The sequence below is a fragment of the Vulpes vulpes genome, chromosome 2 (genome assembly GCF_048418805.1).
Source record: "Vulpes vulpes isolate BD-2025 chromosome 2, VulVul3, whole genome shotgun sequence".
Classification (NCBI taxonomy): Eukaryota; Metazoa; Chordata; class Mammalia; order Carnivora; family Canidae; genus Vulpes; species Vulpes vulpes.
This window is the reverse complement of record NC_132781.1, coordinates 18,995,316-19,002,916: the sequence shown is the minus strand read 5'-3', so window position 1 is coordinate 19,002,916 and position 7,601 is coordinate 18,995,316.

The following is a 7,601-nucleotide window of genomic DNA, read 5'->3' as shown; positions in this document are numbered from 1 at the left end:
CCTGCTGCCCTCCTGGCTCCCAAGGACTCTCCTGGGTCTTCCTTCGTGTACTAAGGTTCAAGGGCTGGGTTCTCAAGCTCTCAGCTTCCTGGCAGGTCTGCCACAGCTTCTGGATGCCCCTGTCCTGCGTCTGTCTGTCCTCGCTCTGGCCAGGCTCCTCTACTCTGGCCCCAAGATACACAGGTGCTTTCTCTTCTCCCCATTGGTGTCCTCTCCCAGAACTCACTCTTGCTCTACAACCTTGCCCACAGGACCTGCTCAGTGCGCACAGGGTCCAGGCAGCGCCCTCCCCTTCTTGCTCCAGACTTGCTCCCTCCCAAGCCACCTCTCCCCTAAGACCCTGGGTGGCTCCAAAGAGCCAGGCCCTGGGTTCTAAGATGCAGCCCCTCAGTCAACCTGAAACAATGTCAGGTCAACACAAACAACCTTCCCCACACGGAGCTTAGAGCTCACAAAGCCCCAATGTTTGGGCACACTGGCTTCTCTGTTGGCAGCCTGGCCCGGGCCCCCAGGCCAGAGCAGCCGGCATTCTCGGCCCCCGCCCTACCCCTGCCCACACCCCCCCAGCAGGGCAACCTCTGCTCCTGGGGGTGCTGCGGCCAGGCACCTGCTCCCTGGCTCTGGTTAGAGAAGCAGAGACTGAAAAATGAGTTCAGATCGGCAAGAATGAAGAGAGGCTCAGAAGCAGACAGAAAGGGGGGTTTTGTAGATCCTGCTCTGGGCAGCCAGAGAGGAAGCCATCCTCGCCCAGCACCAGAAACCACTGGCTGGTGGGACCCTGGGCAAATGCCTGCCCTCTCTGGGCTTCGGTGTCCTTATTGTGAATGGAGAGCACCCAGTTCTGTGGCCCTTGGCCTCGGGGTTCCCTGCTTCAGGCTCAGAGACAGGGACAGAGAGGTGGCGTATCCAGCAGTTTCACCACCATTTCCTGGGTCCCTACCATGAGCCTGCCCTGTGCCAAGCCCAGCAGAGTGGGAAAGGGGGCAGCTGCTCAGATGCGGAGCTGATTCCTCCTGTGTGTGGACACCGTGCTGGGAGCTTGACCTGGCAGTCACAACAGGAGGCACAAAGTGACAGAGCAGTCAGGTTGCTCCCTAGTGAAAAGAAGAACCGATGGACAGACACTGTCTCCAAGCCCCTCTGAGGAAGGCACCCCTGGTGGTTGTTCTCTGACAGACGAGGAGGCCAGGGGCGGGGAAGTGGGCTACCGACCCCAGACCTCTTGGCTGGGGGAGCGGGTGCTGGCACTCAGGCCTGCTCTCTGCCTGATGCTAAGCCCTGTGCTCCCTCCTGCCCCCCTTGCCCTTCACACCAGTCGCTAACAGAAGCCCTGGCTGAAGGCAGCTGGGGGTGCCTCCTCCCTCCTGTCCTGGTGCTCACTCTGTGGGCCTGTCCGATCTGTCTCAAGCCCTACCCAGATTGGGCTGCTCCCTGCGGTGGCAGCAAATGCCAAGCAAAGGCCCTGCCCTCTCACCACAGCCCAGAGGGTCCGGGCACCTTGCCCATCTGCCTGCCCTGGGAGTGAGAGGTGGCTGAGTGCAGGAGGCAGCAAGGGAGCCCCTCCCCCAGGCTCAGAAAGGACTGGCAGCTGGGAGTGGGGGTGGGGGTGGGAACATCTGGCTTAAGAGGACAGTTGGCACAGCTGTTTGGCTGTTCTGCAGGTACCATGCCCTGACAGCCCACCAGACACTCAAGCAGCAGCAGAGCAGGTTGGCATCTGATCCTTTCTACTCATACCATGTGTTCTAGGTCGTCTGTTGCCCTGAATTAATGTCAATGTTTCCCCAAATATGCACATCACATTTGGCTTGTTTATGCTTTTCCAAGAAGAAATGATGGCTCCTATCACTCATTCCAACTTGGACTTCAGTTCATCTGAAGGTTCCACATGCCTGGCACTGAGTTAGGTGCTGAGGAAATAAGAGAGAAGCTTGCCTCCCTTTAGCCATACCCCTGTCCCAGACTGAGATGGTCAGAAAGCTTGGCATTTGAGAAAATGAAGCAGGGCCCAAGGATGCTTGAGTGGGTATCCTGATTCTCTCTTCCCACAGAGTCCTGCTTGCCATCCTTCCTGTCCACCCCCCGCCCCCGGCCACCCCCAGTTCCTAGTTCTAAAGGAAGAGCCTATCATGTTCCCCTCCCCAAGGTCCGTGGGTGTCCACATCCAAGTCTGCCCATGGAAGGTCGGGAGCCAAGGCAAAGTGTCAGCAGGTACAAGGTAAGCTTAAGGGTGGCCCTCTCAGGCTGAGCCTGAGGAAGCCCACCCTGAGCAGGAGCCTGGCTGTACTGCCCATATGATGTCATTCCAGACCACACAGCCCAGACTGTGGGCTGGGATAGGTTGCCCCAGAGGAAGAGCCTCTGGGCAAGGGGTATAGTTCTCCAGAAGGGATGAGACTTTCTCACTTTCCATCATCCCGGGATGTCATCAGTCCTCAGTGAGAGGTGAGGATGTGGCAGTAGGCCTTGGAAAGGAGACTGCCTTCTCTCTCTTGGCCTGAAGGAGCAGAGGCTGAAATTTCACATGAGAAAGGGAGGTTTCATGGCAATTCAGCAAGCTGTCCCTTGCAATGGACTTGACAATGAGGTGTTCGGTGAAACAGCCTGGGCCTGGGACCACTGAAGGCAGACACAGCTCATAATCCCACACCTGCTTCTGGGAACCCATTGGGTGAATTTGGTGGCTCTCCTCAAGCCACCAGCAAAGCCTTGCTGGACAATTCCCCTGCAGGCACTGGTGGGGAGATCTGGGCCTATGTCCAGAGCAAAAAGGGCCATGGTTTGCAATGGCCTCTCAGGTGACGGGGATGTCCAGATGGCATGGAGTAACCCACTGAAGAGAGCCAGGACGCTACCAGAGGAGACAGGGTCTGGCCAGGTGACCTGGAGGGGCCCATGGGTATTTCCTGGTGAAGATATGACTTCCTGTGCCCTCAGGAGCTGGGGACTCAAGCCATGGGAAGGTGCCCCATGGCTGAGACATCTAGGTTCAGTGGAACTGCTGAGACAGGGGGCTTTGTGACCTAGGGGGATAGGTGACCTTGAGTTGGCCATATCGTCTCTCCACTCTTAGTTTTCCTCTCTGGCCTATTGTGAAGACCAAATGAAATGAAGTCGGGAAATGGCTTGAAAACATAATCTGCTCTGGACACAGTTAAGTGACTGGGTTGTATAGGGGGAGAAGGAGCCATGGGAGCTGAATCACACAGCAGCCACCCTCAAGGGGTTCGTGTCCAGTGTGGATGGTAGCACATAACAATGCAGAGTGCAATGACAGGGGTGCGAATAAAGGATGGGGGGGCTTGGGAACAATTTGGGAAGTGGAAATGTCCCCAGGAAGTCTTATGAGTTGAGTCTTAGGAAAGTGCATCAGAAGAGGGAGCAAGGCCTCCTGAGTGGAAGGACCAGTGAGGTACAGCGTGAACTGGAGGTACAGAGCCCGCCAGGAGGCACGGGGAGGAATGGAAGTGGGGCGGTAATCCTTGGACATTATGAACGGACCAGTTGTCTTCAGGGCAGGTGAGGGATGTGGGGCTGGGAGAATAGGAGAGGTGGGGGGCTGGACCTGGAGAGGTGCTTAGGGATGAACCAGCCCACCCTTCCTCCCTGGGAATCCTGTACCCTGGCATCTCACTCCTCAACCACTCCAGGAGCCTCCCATCTGATTTTCTGGCTTCACTTGAGCGCCCTAGGTGCCCTCCAGCACCCAGAGTGACCGTTTATGTATTTATTAATATATTTTTAAAGATTTATTTATCTATTTGAGAGAAAGAGAGTGTGTGTTGGGGGGGGGGGCAGAGGGAGAGAGAATCGTAAGCAGACTCCATGCTGAGCTCGGAGCCCAATGTGGGGCTTGATCCCACCACATCATGACCTGAGCCAGAACCAAGGGTTGGATGTTTAACTGACTGTGCCACCCAGCTGCCCTGCAGAGAGATCTTTTAGAAACATCAGAAGACATCATTCCCCCATGTAAAATCCTTTGTGACTTCCCCCCAATGTGGGGTGACACCCATTTCCTACTTCAGGCCACTCCTGCCCTTTGCTCACCACCCCCTTCCTGCTCCATTAAGGCACCTGCTTCATTCCTGCCTGTGTCTCCCCACCCTGCCTGGCTGCTCTTCCCCAGTGTCCCCTGGCTGCTCCTTCTCACCATTCAGGCCTCAGATCAATGTTACCCCTGCAAAAGGCCTTCTTCGAACATCCATTCAGAGATGACCCCCAGCCACTCTAGCACTGTGTCAAGTCCACTGTGTCAGAATGGACCATGTGTAAGAGGAAAACCCCAAATCTCCATGGTTTAAGTAAAACAGGAGTTTATTCTCTATGATGTAAAATCTGGAGGTAGGAGGTCCCGGGCCGGCTTGGTGCTCCACAGCGGCAGGGGCTCCACCCAGGTACCTTCTATTTTGTAGCATCTTTGGCAAGTGACTTTCTCTTCGTGGTTCATCATGGCTGCTTAAGCATCAGACATCACTTCTGCATTCCAGCCAGCAGGAAGTAGGAGAGGGTAAAGGAAGATGTGTCCCTTTTCTTGAAGGACATTTCCTCGAGGCTGTTTCTGCTTATACCCTTAGGCAGGATTTAGTCACATGGCTCTACTCAGCTCAAGGGAGCCTGGGAAATGTAGTCTTTATTTTGTGAAGTCTTATGTCCAGGGTTCTAGGACATGGGAAGAAAAAGAGAATGAAAATTAGAGGACACCTAGTAATCTCTGCCAGAATCACATCATCCATCACCTGCTAAAACCCTTTTCTTTTCCCTGATACCATCTGATAGTATTCTGCTTAATTGTTTATTATTATCTCTCTCCACTAGAACACAAGTTCTCTAAGGGCAAGTTTTTTGCCAAGTTGGTCTATCACTGTATCTCCCGAGCCTAGAACAGTGCCTGGCACAGGTAGGTTCAGAATTTTTATTGAATGAATGAATGACTCCCCACAAATAGCTATTTGAAGACATTCTCATTATGAGAATGAGACATTCTGGTCTGGTCTGGTAGTGCGGTTTCCCTGGGAAATTCCACCACAGGTTCTCACCTTGGCAGTCCTTTAGCTTCTAATGAGATCAACATAAGAACTGGTAGGTTTTTTTGTTTGTTTGTTGTTTTGTTTTTTTGTTGTTGTTGTTGTTTTTAGAACTGGTAGTTTTGGATGAGTTTCTGTAACTCTTCTGCAGATCACTGGGTGAGGACGTTACATCGAAGCCATGAATTAGTTCCTCCTGGAATGGATGCTAGGAAGAGGTCTGGAGCTGCAGATGAGCGCTAGGTTTCTTTGTTTCAGTCCAGAAGGAGTTACCTACCTATCTTTTTTTTTTTTTAAGATTTTATTTATTTTTTTTAAAGATTTTAATTGATTTATTCATGAGAGAGAGAGGCAGAGACACAGGCAGAGGGAGAAGCAGGCTCTGTGCAGGAAACCCGACGTGGGACTCGATCCCAGGTCTCCAGGATCACACCCTGGGCTGAAGGCAGCGCTAAACCGCTGGGCCACTGGGGCTGCCCCTAAGATTTTATTTATTTATTCATGAGAGACAAGAGAGAGAGGCAGAGATGCAGGCAGAAGGAGAAGCAGGCCCATGCAGGGAGCCTGACGTGGGACTCGGTCAGGGACCGCAGGATCACGCCCTGGGCCAAAGGCAGGTGCTCAACCGCTGAGCCCACCAGGCATCCCTCTACCTATCTATCTTATCAGATCTTCCCCTCACCTCACCCCAGTGGCTGCTAGGAAATTTGGAGTTTAAATGACATGCCCAGAGGCAGCCCCACCCTCAGGAGAAGTGCTGGAGTGGACAGATGGTGTGTGAGTGTGACTTGGATCCAGGGCACCAGGACTTGTGTCTCAGCCAATGCTCCATGAGCAAGAATTCCAACTTCCCTGAACCTTAGGCCAGTGGTTGTAAACATATCATCCTTCCTTCCCAGGGCCCTTAGGAGGATTAAATGAGCCAATACATGGGAAGACTCTCTAGAAGAAATGCCTCAGTGATGCATAGATGGTTGGGCCTTACCGCATGCAGTAATGGGCACCCTGCTCACCAAGACTGAGCTGCAGCTTCCCAAGCCTCAGGAATTCTCTGATGAGATTGCAGAGTAGTCAGGGGGAGCCTCCAGGAGGCAAGACAAGTGAGACCCTCTGGTGCAGAATACTGGCAGCATTGTCCCTGTCCCCTGGAGTGCTGTCCCCCTCCTTTTCCCAACCCAGTGGGCCCTGGCCCAGATCATCCTTTTTGGTACTTTCTCATGCTACCCTAACCTCATGGCCTAGCCTCTGTCCCTAGGGGTAAAGCACAGCTCAGGGGGGAGAGAGAAGCTATAGGAAGATGCCTAAGTCTCTGCCAGAGACTGAAGGGCTTTCGAATGAGGAAGAGTTTAGTCTTGGGACAAACCGCAGCCTGGGGAGGGAGGCTAAAATCTAGGCCCTTCCCACCTCATCTCTTTCCCATTAACCAGCAACCTCTGACCCTTTGCTTTTTCAGCCCTACAAAGAGACTTGATCATAGGGCACCAGAACCAACCCCAATAAGGTGAGCTGTCTCATAGGCTGTTCTTTGTTAATTCTCAATATTTGAATAAAGTGGAGGCACAGAGTTCAAGTTAACTTCCCAGAGGTCACACAGCTCATAAGCTTGGACCTGGAACAGGATTCCCACTCAGACAGCCAGGGTACAAAGCTTGGGATGCGGACCAGGAGGGAAACCCCTCAAAGAAATGGCTCTTCTTAGGGACACCTGGGTGGCTCAGCGGTTGAATGTCTGCCTTCAGCCCAGGGCATGATCCCAGGTTTGGGGATTGATTCCCGCCTCAGGCTGCCTGCAAGGAGCCTGCTTCTTCCTCTGTCTGTGTCTCTGCCTCTCTCTGTGTCTTTCGTGAATAAGTAAATAAGATCTTTAGAAAAGAAAGCAGAAAGAAAGAAAGAAAGAGAAAGAAAGAAAGAAAGAAAGAAAGAAAGAAAGAAAGAAAGAGAAAGAAAGAAAGAAAGAAGAAAGAGAAAGAAAGAAGAAAGAAAGAAAGAAAGAAAGAAGAAAGAAAGAAAGAAAGAAAGAAAGAAAGAAAGGGCTCTTCTTGGCCAGGGAAGAGTCCCCGGTCAAGCTGCCCCAGGGAGCCAGACTCTTGGGGACCCTCAGGCTCAGGCAGGGCTGCAGCCTCACAGCAAGCTTACCAAGGCCTGGAAGGGCGGACTGGACGGGTTGGCTGGCCCCTTTGTCCTGGCCCGAAGCCCCATGTGAAGATCACTCACCCCCTGCTTTGCCCACCCAGAGGCCAGGCAGCTTGCCTAGGATGCGGGCCTGTCTGTGGGGACCTTTGGGGAGGGGCAGAGAACCCACGGTACATGGGCTGGAGAGAGGCCCCCGTGCCTGGACAGCCCCTGCGTGGGTGCCGTGCATGGGTGGGGGGAGTGTGGAGAGCAGCCCCCTCTTCCTTCCCGCAGGGCTAGGGGCCGAGGGCACATAGGAAGCCACACACAGGCCCCAGCCACACACAGAGCCTGCTGACCCTGCCCTCTCTACCCCACTCCCAGCGGCTCCGGACAACCTCAGGATAAAGTCCAAATTCTTCCTTCTGACCCAGTTTCTGTTGACCTCCTGGCCCGGCCTCC